The 9,880-nt window shown below is 49.6% G+C and overlaps 1 pseudogene; it reads left to right on the forward strand.

Moving 5' to 3' along the window:
* The first annotated feature begins 1,037 nt into the window (after positions 1–1,037).
* On the forward strand, positions 1,038–8,638 carry LOC118451729 (annotated as a pseudogene).
* Positions 8,639–9,880: the final 1,242 nt, after the last annotated feature.

Consider the following 9,880-nt stretch of genomic DNA (forward strand, 5'->3'; position numbering starts at 1 on the left):
ATGAGCAATGAGCATCCTGGGCTAGAAGACCTTGAGAAAGGGTGAGACATTTAGTGGTCTGCACTGGATCCCTCTAATCTCAGCAGTGTCTGCTTGCATGACATGAGTGTGATTGCCCTCCATCTCATGAAGATTCAAGCCTCAGGCGGCTGGGAACAAGACGGATGGACAAACCAGCTCCTCTCATTCTGCTCTGAGCCACAGGGAACCCTCCTGCCTTGCAGGACTCACTCTGTTCTCCCTGAGTGCAGCAAAAATTCTGAGGGTTTCTGACATCCAAGAACACCCCTGAGGGGACACGGGCAGAGCTGTAAAAATCCCTAAACCTATCAAACTGCCTTCTGCTAACCCAGTTCCTCTGTCACTGGGAGTTCAGATGCTGACAGGCCCTTCTGTGTCAGGAGCGGTTTCATCTGACAAAGTCAAACCAAGTGCTCCTATGAACCCACTGCTGCAGAGCAGGGCTGGCTCCTCAGCAGCCAGCACACAGAGACCCTGCTCCTCACAACACATTCAGCCAATATCAACCAGAGCTCCAGCCTTAGGGCTGAGGAAGATCTCCTGGCAAATGAAAAGGTCATGTGTGCAGAATGAGCAGAGTCTATGGGAACCGGTTTTCATTTTGCTTAGAGATCTCTGCTAACTTAAAATCTTTTCATCCTTGGACAGGTCCCCATGACATGAGTGAGCAAATGTCCAACATCAGCTCACTGAATGAGTTCCTCCTCCTGGCATTTGCAGACACGTGGGACCTGCAGCTCTTGCACTTCTGGTTCTTCCTGGGCATCTACCTGGCTTCCATCCTGGGCAACAGCTTCATCGTCACTGCCGTAGCCTGCGACCACCACCTCCACACCCCCATGTACTTCTTCCTCTTCACCCTCTCCCTCCTCAAACTGGGTTCCATCTCCACCACTATCCCCAAAGCCATGGTCAATTCCCTGGGGGACACCAGGACCATTTGCTACTCAGGATGTGCTGCCCTGACCTTTATCCTTGCCTTCTTGATCACAGCAGAGTTTTTTCTTCTCACTGTCATGGCCTATGACCGCTATGTTGCCATCTGCCAACCCCTGCACTACGGGACCCTGCTGGGCAGAAGAGCTTGTGTCCATATGGCAGCAGCTGCCTGGGGCAGTGGGTTTCTCAGTGCTGTGCTGCACACTGCCAACACATTTTCACTACCCCTCTGCCAAGGCAATGCCATGGACCAGTTCTTCTGTGAAATCCCCCAGATCCTCAAGCTGTCTTGCTCAGATTCCTACCTCAGGGAAGCTAGGTTTCTTGTGGTTGGTGTCTGCTTAGTCTTAGGGTGTTTTCATTGTGGTGCCCTATGTGCAGATCTTCAGGGCCGTGCTGAGGATCCCCTCTCAGCAGGGACGGCACAAAGCCTTTTCCATGTGCCTCCGTCACCTGGCTGTGATATCTCAGCACTGCTGTTTTTGCGTACTTGAAGCCCCCCTCCATCTCGTCCTCATCCCTGGATCTGGTGGTGGCAGTGCTGTACTCAGTGCTGCCTCCAGCAGTGAACCCACTCATCTACAGCATGAGGAACCAGGAGATCAAGGAGGCCCTATGGAAACTGGCACAATGGACTCTGTCTCACCAACAATAATTTGCCTCCTCTTCTCCTCACATTTACCAGTTTTTACCTTTGGCCACAATGGTTCTTTTTTCTCTTGTGATAATCCTGCATTTAGATAATTTTTTGGGTTTGTCCTAATTGTCTTGAGGATTGATACTATTGTGTCTCACACCTGCACAACACTCTGTCAGGTGTGGCATGCCCCATAGCAGCTCTTCAATAAAAGGGAATCTCCCAGGTGCAGTGCCTGAAGGCTGGGCTCTTCCTACAATGTTGCTTCCAGGGAAACATCCAAGGAACTGGTATTCTAAAGAGTTTATTCTCCTTGTGTTCTCAATATTTTAGGGGTTAAGCTTATGGTGTTATTGGGTTCCACTGGACCAAATGTTCTAGAGTTCAAAGCTCTCTTCCTGGTGTCCAATGGGAGGGGAAATGGTTCATGAGCTCCCATTATCTCCTCAGGTTTGTTCATATATGACAAGAATGAGTGCATAAAGCAGACTCTCTGGAAATGAATTTGGAAGGGTAAGGAGAGGATGGGGAGTCCCCACATGCCCTGGGATTGGAATGAATGGAGTTTGAGAAGGTGAATCACCCTGTAATGGTTTAATCCGGCTGGCAACTCAGCACCACGCAGCCGCTTGCTCACTCCCCCCGCAATGGGACGGGGGAGAGTGTTGGAATGGGAAGTCGGCCCGGAGTAACGATGGAATCTCAATATGAGTACGGTCGTTCTCCTCTATTGCGCAGCTAACAAAAGCATATATAGGCAGAAAACCATAACATACACACATGTCACACTGTGGTTGGTAGAACGCCACTATACACACGCCTCCATCGCTACCATGATTGGGACAGATCATCTGTCCATGCGGAGGGGCTTCTCCTTCTCTTCCGGTCATAGTTCCGCCCACATCCGCTTAAGAGCAGGGGCTGTCGAACGGGACTAAGGCGTGCCCATTCTCACTCAGCCACTCCTCCACAGGAGAGAATCAGAGGAGTAAAAGTGAGAAAACTCATGGGTTGAGATAAAGACAGTTTAATAAGGAAAGCAAAAGCCACACACGCAAGCAAAGCAAAGCAAGAGATTCATTCACCACTTCCCATGGGCAGGTGGGTGCTCAGCCATCCCCTGGAAAGCAGGGCTCCATCACACGTAGCGGTGACTTGGGAAGACAAATGCCATAACTCTGAACATCCTCCCCTTCCTTCTTCCCCCAGCTTATATACTGAGCATGATGTCATATGGTACGGAATAGCCCTTTGGTCAGTTGGGGTCAGCTGTCCTGGCTGTGGCCCCTCCCAGCTTCTTGTGCCCCTGGCAGAGCTTCTGAGAAGTCCTTGGCCAGTCTAAGCACTATCCAGCAACAACTAAAACACCAGGGTGTTATCAACATTCTTCTAGTACTAAATGCAAAACACAGCACTGTGCCAGCTACTAGGAAGAAAATTAACTCTGTCCCAGCTGAAACCAGGACACACCCTCAAAAGTGAAGTCCCCCAAAAGTAAAGCACTAAATCGATGTCTCCATGAACAAGGACTCTGTGGTGCATTGGGAATCAGTGGGGAGCCAGCAGGCACAGGGAGGGGAGACTGGAGAGATGCAGGAGCTGCCTGAGGAGGGCCAGGGCCAGGATTGTTGTGCTGTTGTGGGGAGCAGGGCTGGTGGGAGCAGAAGAGGGGGGCATATTCAGTCCAGATTGTGCATTACCTGCAACATGAAATCAGGAGAGCCAGAGAGTGAGCAGCCTCTGTTTGCTTGAGAAAGCACCATCACTGGGTCTGATGGGGAACCTGACCATCTGTCTCTGTCCCCCTGGACCTGCTGTGCCCTTCAGATGGGCTGGGGCTGTGGCGTGAGTGCCCAGAGCTCTGCAGCACCCTGTGCTGGGCACTGCCATGGTACCAGTCCAGACTGGGCTGCTCTGGTGGCCTGGGCTGTGGAGAAGGCAAGAGATTTGGGGACAGCTGAGGAGGGGCTGAGCTGAGGAGAGGGCAGTGGATGTGAGGAAATCTGGGGAAGAGCTGGGCTTGGCTGGGAAGAGCCCATCCAAGAAAAAGGTCAGTGTAGATCTAAGCTGTGTGTGCAGGGTGGGAGCAACAATTAAGGTTCTCATGGTGCAGAGCAAGGTGCCAAAGGTGCAATAGGGCCTGGTCTCTGCCATATTCCATCTATATCCTGGGGAAGTTGCCCCAGCAAAATTGTCCCAGATCAGTCCCACGCACCGGCCATTTCCCTCTCTGGACAAACACACCAGCTCTGAGGATGGAACTTTGCTGCATGGACACCCCCATTCTCCTCTGGGGCTCAGTGACACCCAACTCCACTGCCAGTATTAATAACAAGGAAACCAGTTTCCTACTGACACTGATTACACACTCCTGGAGGTATTTAAAAGATGTGTAGATGCAATGTTTAGAGAAATGGTTTAGAAGTGTAGTTGGTAGTGTTAGGTTAATGGTTGGGCTTGATGATCTTAAGGGTCTTTCTCAACCTAAATTATGCCATGATTCTATGATTGCTCTTGCCGCAGCTGGTCTCAAGCAAGCCCACTCTCAGACAGCTCTAAGTAAATCAGGTGCTCATGGCCTCTCAACAAATCATAGAATCATAGAATCATAGAATGGTTTGGGTTGGAAGGGACCCCTAGAGGTCATCTAGTCCAACATCCCTGCAGTGAGCAGGGACACCGCTAACTAGATGAGATCGCTCAGAGCCCCGTCCAACCTGGTCTTGAATGTTTCCGGGGATGGGGCAACTACTACCTCTCTGGGCAATTTGTTCTAGTGTTTCACCACCCTCATTGTAAAGAATTTCTTCCTTAGATCCAATCTGAACCTACCCTGCTTCAGTTTAAAACCATTACCCCCGTCCTCTCACAGCTGGCCCTGCTAAAAAGATTGTCCCCATATTTCCTATAGGGTCCCTTTAAGAACTGAAAGGCTGCAATAAGGTCTCCCCACAGCCTTCTCTTCTCCAAGCTGAACAGCCCCAGCTCTCTCAGCCTGTCCTCATAGGAGAGGGGCTCCAGCCCTCAGATCATTTCTGTAGCCTTCCTCTGGCCCTGCTCCAACAGTTCCATGCCCGTCTTGTGCTGAGGGCTCCAGAGCTGGACACAGGGCTCCAGGTGAGGTCTCACCAGAGCAGAGTAGAGGGGCAGAATCACCTCCCTTGCCCTGCTGGCCACGCTTCTCCTGATGCAGCCCAGGGTACGGTTGGCCTTCTGGGCTGCCAGTGCATGTTGCCGGCTCATGTCCAGCTTTTTGTCCATCAGTACCCGCTCTCGACAGGGCTGCTCTCAATCCTTTCTTCCCCCAGCCTGTATTGATACCGGGGGTTACCCTGACCCAGGTGCAGGACCTTGCACTTGGCCTTGTTGAACGTCATGATGTTCACACAGGCCCACCTCTCCAGCCTTTCCAGGTCAAAATGTTCAAAATCTCCATTGACTGAGATCCTGCCAACTGGCCTGGGTCCTTGCTCCTGTGTTTGGCTCTGAGGGATTTCTCAAGAACCCAAATCTTTCAGCCTCTCCTTATCCATAAAGTGCTCAAGGCTGTAACCATCCCTCTGGCCTCTGTGGGACTCATTCCAGCCTGTTCAGGGTCTTTCCTGTGATGTGAAGCCCCATAGAGCAGTCCTGATGTGGTGGTTCTGTAGGGGGTTAGCCTTGGTCAGCAGGCAGACACCCACCCAGCTGCTCAGGCACTCACCCGCTGACACAACTGTTTAAAGGGAAGAAATGAGATGGAATAGTTCATGGGTCAAGATAAAGTAAAGGAGATCAGGTACAAATTATTGTCATGGGTAAAGACACATTGACTTGGGGAAGATCAAATTAATTTTTTGCCAATTATAAAAAGATCTGGATTGTGAGAATAAATGACAAAAATATCTTGACCATTCTCCTCACACTTTCTCCCAGGCTCGAATTACTCCATGGTTCCCAATTCATGTACCCACCCCAACCCCAAGAGGGACAGAGGGGATGGTGAAGAGGGGGCTAACAGTCAGTAAAGAACATCTCTGCTGCTCCTTCCTCCTCACACTTTTGCCCTGCTCCAGCTTGGGTCCCCTCCTTGGGATCCCACCATATTTCTCTGCTCAATGTTGTGTGTGGTCCATTTCTTCCTGTCTTACTTTTCTCCTTTGTACTCACAGAATCACAAAAATGTTGCAGTTGTAAGGGACCTCTGGAGATCATCTAGTCCAAGCCCCCAGATGAGGCAGGGTCAGCTGGAACAGGTTGCTCAGCACCTTGTCTAGGTGGGTTTGGAATATCTCCATGGATGGAGATACACAACCTTTTTGGGCAACCTGTTCCAGTGTTTGACCATCCTCACGGTCAAAAAGTTTTTTTCCTGGTTTGAGGCAGAATTTCATGTGTTTTGCTCTATGTCCATCACCCCTTGTCTCCCACTCCCATCCTACCAGGATGGTCAAGGGGAAGAAACTGTGAGTGGGAGAAGAGGGGAAAAGGAAAGAGAAGGTGAAGCAAAGGAAATAATCAGGGTCTTTCAGGGGTACCTGCCAAGCAGCCTCACATCTGAGCAATGCCACGAGTAGGATGAAAAAGCTACAGATCATCTGAGCAAACCTCTTTCTGTCTGACTTCAGTGGTCACTGGGAACCTGAGAGCTTTCCCTCCCACCGTAAAGGAAAGAGCTGTTGTGGATGGAACAACAGACACATTTGTGCTGGAAGGGACCTCATGAGATCTCCAGGAAAACCAACCTCCTTCCCTCAGCAGGGTCAGCTATGGGCTCAGAGCAGCTTGGTCAGGGGTTTATTCATTTGGGGGTTGGAAATCTGCAAGGATGGAGATGACACAAGCTCTCTGGGAACTCTCCTTCACTGCTGAAGTGTCCTGATAGGGAGAAAGATTTTCTTCCCTTGTTTCAGTTGATGCCCATTGGCCCTCCTCTTCCCATCAAGTACAACAGTGATTTTGGCTGGCTCCATTTTCTCCCTATTCTCCTGGTTTTGCACCTTTGCAGCATAGGCAGACAATGACATCCTGGGCTGCGTTAGGAAGAACACTGCCAAAGGCTCGATGGAGGTGATTCTTCCTCTCTGCTCAGCCCTGCTATAATTTGTCTTGCTGACTTCCCTCAGCGTTTTCTGTCCTACCACCTCACTCTCACTGCACCCAAAGCAGCACTCTACATCTTCCAGCAGCCCTGAGTTGTCTGCTTGTGAAAAACTTGTCCAGGAGAGCCTCACGCCATGTCAGCTGAGTGACGACCTTCTACCTTCCCCCCAAACAAGGCCTTCTATCAGAGGTCCATGGTGTCCAAAGTCTCCAGAGATTACAAGCGCCTAAAACCATGTCCCTTCCTCCAGCATTCTAGAGGAGACTTCATTCTCTTCCCAACCTTCTTCAGGCAGTTCAGGGTTAGGAAGGGTTGAAGGTGAGGGGGTTCGAGCATGGGGAAAAAAAGGATTTGAAGGTTAGGGCTTCAGGTTAAGGTTGAGGGATTAGAACTCACCTTTCATGGTTAGTGATTAGGCAAAGGGTCACAGGGTAGGTTTCGTGTTCTGTGGAGGGTGTCTGGTTAGTGTTTAGGGTATGGGCTACCTTTGTGCCTTAGGGTTTTGTTTAGGGCTGGGGTTACGACTGGGGCTAAGGCCAATGTTTTAATGCTAGAGGTATGGGTAAGGGATTAGGGTGATCTATAGGATAAGAGTATGGGTAAGGGGTTATGTGAATGGACTTTGGCTTCAAGATAAAATTGGACATGATGGATTAGAGAAGTGGATTCCTTTCAGGGTGAGGGGTAGCACTTAGAGGTAGGCTTCAGACTTAAGGTTACTGGTTAGAAACAGGGTAAAGGCCTAATATGAATGTTTTCACAGTCAGTGTCGCAGTGGCATCAAAATTACCTGAACAGATCTTACCTCTTCACAGTCTTCAATCTCTGTTGGCCAAGCCCCTATTCCCTCCCACAGATCTCCCATCTCCCTTGTCCCATCTTCTCCTGACCTCTCCAAATGTTTCATCTTGTTGGTAGCAGGATTGTAATGGATTTCTAGACCTCCAAGTATCTCTTTGCCCATTGCTGGCCAGTCAGAAGTGACCTCACAGCCAGAATCCAAGGGGACACAATGTGCTGCTGTGTTGCAGAGGTCCCTGCTCAGCCACCCTAGCAGTGCTGGAGGCAGCTGATGCCCTGCACCACCCCTGAGCCACTCTGCCTGCGTACCAGCTCCTGCTCCAGAAGGGCTCCCATGTCTCCTGGGACACATTTCCCACATGGGTGCTTCAGCTTCCCCAAGCAATCCTGGAGGCAGTGAGCACCTCTCTGTGGATAACTGAAGCAAGCCCTGAATGTAGGACAATCTTGAAATCTTTGCAGGAAAGAACTGTTCCTAATAGGTGAAAAACTCTTCCTTTCCAGCATTGCTATTTTTTTATGAATTTTCATGAACTTTTTTCGTATTTTTTTATTAACAGCACCAAGGGTATGTACTAACCATATGATTATTTTCTCGCATATTATGTGAATAGCTTATTGCAGCCATTTATTAAAATAAATGATCTTACTGATGGTTCAAATTGGGAAACATTGCTCAGAGGAACTGCTGTGTTTACAGTGGCACAGTTTCTCTCTTTACTTCTGCCTCTGTGTCTTTTCTCCTTCCTCTGCCTATCCTATCTTCAGTGAGCTCTCCAAGAGAAAGATTCATTGAATGACAGAAGAACTCGTGTTGGAGGAGACCTCAATATTGTATTGTCTGACTCTGCTGCTGGAAGCAGGGTGACTAGATGAGGCATCTCAAAGGCTTCCCCCGCTTGCTCTCATCTACAAAGGAGCTGAAGGTGATCTCCATCCCATCATACAGGGAGAAAATCAAGATATTCAAGAGTGTTGGCCCAAGTGCTGTGGTCACAGAGGAGTGCCAAAAGTAAGGGGCTGTCAGGAGGACTCTGTAGCACTGATGTCATCTGGGTCTGTTCATTCAACATAACTCTAATCCACCTCAATGTGTACTTTTTCAGTCCAGATATCACCACTATGGCTATAAGGAGACCATGGGAGACCATGTCTAAGGCTTGTTAAAGTCCCTATGCAACATCGCTCACTTTCCTCTCCCACGGGGGTTCAGCAATATTTCTCTTTTCCCACACATGCCTGGGGATGGCTGCACAAGGACTTGTGCCATCACCTTCACAGGAAATAAGGTGAAGCTGACCAGCCAGTAATTCTCACAGACCTCCTTCTTGCCTGTTGTGAAGAAGAGTTTGATATTTTCTTTTTCCAAAGACTTTGGAATTTCCTGGATCGCTCCAGCTTTTCCGAGATGTTTGAGAGAGGTCTCATGTTGACACTGGTCAGCTCCACCAGCACCTCGCTCCTCCTTCCCACACCAAAAGCTTTCTCTATATCCCACACTGTCAGAAGAGTGTCTTGGGTGTAGCACACTGGGTGTCACACAGAGAAGGATGAGTGTGCTGTAGAAAACAGTGACACTAGATAGGGGAGAGGAGCAGGTGAAGACCTTCATCCTGCCTACACTGGGTGGGAGAGCTGCCCTAGGATGGAAGCTCTGATGCACACACGGGATACCAGCATGAACAGGAAGGGGAGGACTGGCTCTACAAAGCAGGTTATGAAAGCAAACGGCACGAGTGTCAGTGTCACTGCAGGATAGCTCCAGTGTAATGACAGAAGAAGTGGTCCACTCCACTGCAGACACAGAACTTTCTGAGACAAGAAGGACAAGATTACTGTAGATGAGAAAAATCTCCCTAGCAGAGGTGTAGCTGCCTCCTGCAGACAGGCCTTCCAGTTCATAAGTCTTGCAAAGAGAGAAGTGGGTGGCATACAGCGCAGTACAGATCGTAGGAAGTGGCCACCAGCAGGAAAAACTCAGTTACCTGCAAAAGGTGTAGAAAACAGCGCTAATAGTACAGCAGCTGGGGCATGGTGGTGGAGCTGTAGTGAGTGTTCAAGTATTCTACCCCCAGCATAATAATGAGGGTGTTCCCTACTCCAGTCACAGGGCAGGTCATGAGAGAGAGCAGGAAAAGATTTGTTTAAGAGTGGGGGATGTTCCCCATTTGCAGTACGGGATGTTCCATCAGTGATGTCTAATTTTCCCATTGCCCTTTCTCCACAGAGGGCTTTAGGTCCTTCTTGTCCCCTCTCTCCTTGTAGGACACCTACAAGGAAGAACATCTGTTTCTTTGTTGATTGCTTAAAGACATTGTGAAGGAAGGTCAGAACGATGAGACTTGGAGGGGTGTGTGCCACTGAGCGCATTCATGTTCCCTAGATGTGCTCTGTGCCTC

The sequence above is a fragment of the Egretta garzetta genome, unplaced genomic scaffold (assembly GCF_000687185.1).
Source record: "Egretta garzetta isolate BGI_Z169 unplaced genomic scaffold, ASM68718v1 scaffold592, whole genome shotgun sequence".
NCBI lineage: Eukaryota > Metazoa > Chordata > Aves > Pelecaniformes > Ardeidae > Egretta > Egretta garzetta.